This window comes from Parambassis ranga, chromosome 14 (assembly GCF_900634625.1).
Source record: "Parambassis ranga chromosome 14, fParRan2.1, whole genome shotgun sequence".
Taxonomy (NCBI): domain Eukaryota; kingdom Metazoa; phylum Chordata; class Actinopteri; family Ambassidae; genus Parambassis; species Parambassis ranga.
The window spans coordinates 8,771,440-8,778,093 of NC_041034.1; positions in this window are offsets into that span (position 1 = coordinate 8,771,440).

Here is a 6,654-nt window from a genome sequence, read left to right on the forward strand (position 1 = left end):
TGCAGCCACGATGGTTTTTTTTGGTTTATGGTTTATGGTTTTGGATCTGAGGAGGACAAAGGCTCCAGTGACCCCTACCAGCATCAAAGGGGTCAGTGTGGAGGTGGTGGAGGAGTACAAATACCTGGGAATGCACTTGGACCACAAACTGGACTGGAGTAAGAACGTGGACACTGTCTACAGGAAGTCGCCTCTACCTTCTGAGGTCCTTCAACATCTGCAGGACGATGATGAGGATGTTTTATGAGTCTGTGGTGGCCAGTGCCATCATGTATGCTGTTGTCTGCTGGGGCAGCAGTCTGAGGGTGAGGGACATCAACAGACTCAACAGAATCATCAGGAAGGCCGGCCATGTTGTGGGAGAGGAACTGGACTCTCTGACAGAGGTGTGTCAGAGGAGGATGTTGTCCAAAATAAAGGCCATACTGGACTGTCCCTCCCACCCACTCCACACTGTACTGAACAGCTACAGGAGCTTGTTCAGCAACAGACTCCGACTCCCACGATGCACCACTGAGAGACACAGGAAGTCATTCCTGCCTGTCTCAATCAAACTACTGAACTCTGAACTGTAACAGTCACTCAGACACTGTACATTCATACTGGAACATTCATGTCATGCTCTTTACTATATAAAGGTTTATACAGTAGTATGTTCTTTAGGTATTTATTATATATTTTATTATATATTTCATTTCAGTAATCCTTTTCTTCTCTGCGTCTGTACGAACAAAGGTAAATTTCCCCTTCGTCGTCATTAACCTCGTAAATCGGATCCTGATCCTGACTTGTATAGAACAGGATTGTGAGGAGTTCCTCTTCTTTCTTTCTATTCTCCTGCTTTCTCTGTTGTTTCTGCAGCCTCTTAGCCTTTTTCAGCTCCTTCCTAGAGGACCCCTTTGTGAGGAGTTCAGATGTTGCGTCCTCCTCCTTTTGGACCTCCTTCTGTCTGAGCCTGGCTTCGCTCTCCTTCACTTGTTCATGGAGAACTGCGTTTTCAGCCGGCAGGGAGTTGATGGGGTTCTGCTGTTCAGAAACCTTTAAAGAGAGCTCTTCATTACTGTCCTTGAGCAGAGTTAACTGTTCCTCTTGCTCATGAGGAAGAGGCTGAACCTTCTCTAGGCTTTCTTTTATAGCCTGCTGCTCAAGTTTCAGCTCCTCTTCCAGGGAAGACTTCTCCTCCACCAGGTTATGGCTCAGACCGTCTTTTTGCAGGACAGTCTGGTTGGCCTGGTCCACGTCAGCTTGCAGAATGGATAGCATATTTAATGACTCCACACATTTTTTAGTGCGTTGGTCCAGTTCCTTGCTGACGTCTTCAGTTTCAGCGATGGCCTGGTCCATCTCCTCTTGCAGGGAACGATTCTCTTCCGCCAGCTTGTGGATCAGACCGTCTCTTTCCAGGACAGTCTGGTTGGCCTGGTCCAGCTCCTCTAGCAGGGAACACTTCTCTTCCGCCAGCTTGTGGATCAGACCGTCTCTTTCCAGGACAGTCTGGTTGGCCTGGTACAGCTCCTCTAGCAGGGAACACTTATCTTCTACCAGCTTGTGGATCAGACCGTCTCTTTCCAGGACAGTCTGGTTGGCCTGGTCCACGTCAGCTTGCAGAATGGATAGCATATTTAATGACTCCATACATTTTTTAGTGCGTTGGTCCAGTTCCTTGCTGACGTCTTCAGTTTCAGCGATGGACTGGTCCAGCTCCTCTAGCAGGGAACACTTCTCTTCCGCCAGCTTGTGGATCAGACCGTCTCTTTCCAGGACAGTCTGGTTGGCCTGGTCCAGCTCCTCTAGCAGGGAACACTTCTCTTCTGCCAGCTTGTGGATCAGACCGTCTCTTTCCAGGACAGTCTGGTTGGCCTGGTCCAGCTCCTCTTGCAGGGAACACTTCTCTTCTGCCAGCTTGTGGATCAGACCGTCTCTTTCCAGGACAGTCTGGTTGGCCTGGTCCACGTCAGCTTGCAGAATGGATAGCATATTTAATGACTCCACACATTTTTTAGTGCGTTGGTCCAGTTCCTTGCTGACGTCTTCAGTTTCAGCGATGGACTGGTCCAGCTCCTCTAGCAGGGAACACTTCTCTTCCGCCAGCTTGTGGATCAGACCGTCTCTTTCCAGGACAGTCTGGTTGGCCTGGTCCAGCTCCTCTAGCAGGGAACACTTCTCTTCTGCCAGCTTGTGGATCAGACCGTCTCTTTCCAGGACAGTCTGGTTGGCCTGGTCCAGCTCCTCTTGCAGGGAACACTTCTCTTCTGCCAGCTTGTGGATCAGACTGTCTCTTTCCAGGACAGTCTGGTTGGCCTGGTCCAGCTCCTCTTGCAGGGAACACTTCTCTTCTGCCAGCTTGTGGATCAGACCGTCTCTTTCCAGGACAGTCTGGTTGGCCTGGTCCAGCTCCTCTTGCAGGGAACACTTCTCTTCTGCCAGCTTGTGGATCAGACCGTCTCTTTCCAGGACAGTCTGCTTCTCAGTTTCTAGCTGGCTTTGGACTGAGCAAAGTTTAGAGACCAGCTCCTCATAACTGGAAGGATTTTTTGCTGCCTCCTTACGTTGCTTCTTTTCCACTTTCTCCCTCTCCTTACGATCCTTCTTCTCTTGTTTCTCCCTCTCCTTTCGATCCTTCTTCTCCTGTTTCTCCCTCTCCTCACGTTCTTTCTTTTCCTGTTTCTCCCTCTCCTTACGATCCTTCTTCTCCTGTTTCTCCCTCTCCTCACGTTCTTTCTGCAACTTCTTTTCTGCATTTTTTTGCTCCTTCTTGGACATCTGAGGCTCGCTGAGTTTTTCTTCCAGGAGCTTCATCTCTCTGACGTCTTTAACGAACTGCTGCATGCTCTCAAGCCTTTTGTCTGTGACTGCAAGTCTCGGTCCTTCTGAATGATCTGAAAAAAAGTACATAAGTATATTATGAAATATAATAATATGAAGTAGTTGCGATTTCCTGTGGATTTTAACAGTGATTTTAACAGTGTTAAACTATTTTACCTACAGAAGTAAACACTTAATGACTATTTCAGAGACAGATTCAACAAAAAGTCGGTGACAAACAGAAACTAATTCCAAGTGAAACAACAGTTTTGTCAAACATACTGGTGCTACTACACTAACAGCCTCCATATCTGAGGCCTTCTCTCATTTACAGAGACAAAAAACTGGCAAATCCCATAGAAAAATGAACCAAACTGCTTAATGCAGATAATACTGAAACACTAAAAATACTAACTTACAAAAAGATGCATGTCTTTATTTTTATTTGCTTATAAAACTGCTCAATTCACAACAAACCTTGTGGATGTGTTTATAATGATGCCCTGCCTTATCTGCTACATCAGTGTTTCCCTGTTCATATAATGCTCCACTGTGTCCTGACGGTCCATCACATGTGTTTTATTCTTGCTGATAAGAATAGGAGCAGGTGGCTATGTGCACTGGCTAGGCGAGGCTGAAGCTAGCAGGCTAACAGGAGCTAACCTGGCCCTTATTACAACATGGGTTAATGCTGAAAACAACTCTAACTCTCCGTGTCTTTGTTAGGAATCTTTGTCCATGTCCATTGTGTGTGGGGAGGCAGCAGAAAAGGCAACAACATGTCTTCAGACAAATAATACCGTCTACTGTAACTGAAAGTAAACAGTAGCTACCTCCCAACTTTTCTAAGTTGATTTAACATCAACCTAACCTCACCTGGGGTCATGTGACAAACAGTAAGGCTTTAGCATGAGCTGGACTTACGTTACCTCCTCCAGCTTCGACCAGCACCGACGGTTCTCTTTACGGTGTTTTACTCTCGCTCGAAAAACCCACTGGCTTTGTTAGGTCTGTTACTATAGTAACGGTATTGCAGCGCTGTGGTAACCAGGAAAACGCCCCCTTCTACCACGCATCTGTTGGAGCCTTTGATGTTATTTGCGTAAGCTAGCGTAGCTGCTATTAGCATTAGCCATCGTTCGCGTTAGCTTCTTAGCTGAGGCTAGCAAAGCGGAGGAGTAACGCTATTTATATTTATAAGTGTATGTTTTGATTGTGGCGATCGAACCTTTTTTTCTGTCTGCACCAACTACATCGAGCAGACAGGAAGTCAGGCACCAGAATAAAAGCGTTTCCGGTGGATTTTCAAAATAAAACGCTGTCAGACTGAACTCACGCTGATTTAACATCGCTACCGGCAGAGAAACACAGGCACAGCCATGTACGAGGAGAGATTCCGTTTGAAAAGTAGGGAAACGGCTTTTTATATGATAGAACATGCTTTTATACAGACAACATCAGAAAGGAAAAGACAGGGAGAGAAGCAGCAGCTGTTCTCAGAGTGGAAGGTGAGCAGCTGCCCTGTGTGTTGAGTAGGGTTGGGTGATATTGGCAAAAAAATTAATCACGATTAATTGTGGCATTTAGCCGATAACGATTAATTTGACGATTAATTGATGACAGTTGCACTTACATGTTTTTGACTCTAAATTGGCACAGTGTTCTAGCATGATACCGACAAATCATCAGTCAAGTTAACTACTTCATTCACAACAGGCTAAGCTGGTGAGTAGGCACCAACCAGCCATGGAAATATGTATTGATAATATTGAGGCACAAACTGCTTCAAAATAATAATGAAGCAAACATTTAAAATTAACTTTGTCCTTCAAATGTTTTTATCTTAAGGTCACAAAGCATGTCAACATTAAAATTAAACAGACAAATAGACAAACAAAGTTCAGAAAAGTCACATCAGTGATTATTTCAAGTTAAAAAATGTGTCTGCGCAAATGAACCTGTGACTGGAATATGTCCCACACTAGTGCATGTTTTCACTCAGACTGTAGAACAGCAGCAGAAAAAACAAACAAACAAACAAACCGGACAATTTCACATTTAAATGTGTGTCTGTGCAAATCAACCTACATTACGTTCTTCCAGCGCTTCGTTTGGTCGTAAGGAGCACAATGACTAAACGTATCGCGGATTCTCGGCTGAGTGGGATTCTTTCCAATATCTGCTGGAGGAGACTTCGCTGTTGTAATGTTTCCTATGTTGCTATGGAGTCCGTAAATAAAGATCGGAGTTTATTCCTTTGATACGAGCAAAAATTCAGTTACTATAGCAACAACCAACGCTACACGCGTCACCTAATGCATGTCGCGGCACTATATACAGCTGTAGTGTAGTGTTGTGTCCTCGTTGCGCTTTCTTCGTGCTCGGGCTTATGGTGACAGACGTTGAACTTATGTTAGAAACGTGCTGCTCCGCATTATTTAACTGAACACCACTGTCTTTTTATTGTTATTGTGGGCTCACATGTGCGCGGGTGATGGTGAGACTACGCCGCACACAAAAATGCGTCATCATGACGAGGCACTAATCGCCGTAATCGTGGCAAATATTAATCGATTACAGTTTTTCTGACGATTAATTGCACACGATACGATTTTGCACAAGCCTAGTGTTGAGGGAGTAAACTGAGCTTTCAGTAACTGCTCTGTAACCCTGCCTGACACATAGAGAGGACATTAACCATCAGATAAACAGGCAGGTTACTACGTGACTTTAGTACGGTAACATAACACACGAGACATTTCACTATATTCACGGCATTCAGATTTGTGAGTTTAACAACTAGCTAGCTGCTAGCTAGCTAACAGTCAACATGGTTGTGCCATTTGTGTGCAAACAATGCCATTGTATTACCTGTCCACAGCATCCCAAGGACATTTGTATCGACACACATTAAAGTCTATATGCTTGTATGCACTACGCTGCACTTTATAACATCGTGCTGGACTTGACCATGTCATTATACTGCGGAGTAGCTCTGTTTTGAGTATTATTGTGTGTTTTTGTATATATTGCCTTTTCTGAGCTGTCGGACCAAATTTCGTTGTTCTATGACAATAAAGCGTCTTGATTGTTTCTGATGTCTCAACAGCTGTTACACAGACTATAAAAAAAGGTGTTTGGATGAATATGTTTCCTTTTCTGATGCCTTGGTGAAACTTTTAACACGTCATTTTACTGTATTACCAAACGTTTGGTTCGTAAGGACATACAACAGGTGATTCTGGAAAATATCAAAACAGTTTTGTAATGATTAATTTGACGCTCCTCGATTATAGCCAGGACTAGTGATGGCCAAATGAAGCAATCCATCTTCACTCACTGTTCTGCAGTAAGTCTGGATGGAATCTTGTGTTGTGTGAATGTTCCAGTATTTATTTTAAATGTATTAGATTTTATTTCAAATTTTTTATTTGTTTAGTTTTTGGTGTCATCTTCAGGAAAGGAAACTGAAAGTGTTTCTGTTTATTCCGCCCTTAATGTGAATGGAAGCACAGGCCCCTGTTTCTTCTTCTTCCCCTTTTCATATCTTTGTTTCTTACATAGGGTTCTTCAGGTCCAGCATAGCAGTTGTTGGAAGAATTCTGGAAACAACCTAACCTGTGTCAGCAGCATGGCCTGCTGGACTTTGTGGAGACAGTCTATCCATATGTCTTACTATGGAAATATATGTGATGTTACACCTATGATCTCATACATGATATGTTACTGTCATATATGATTGTGCTTGTGCCTATTCTAAGATGTGTGTATTCTGAGAAGCTGTGTCTGTTAGATAACAGAGGGTATAAGAAGGGAGCTGCTCTGAAAAGACCTTGAGCACTCCTACAG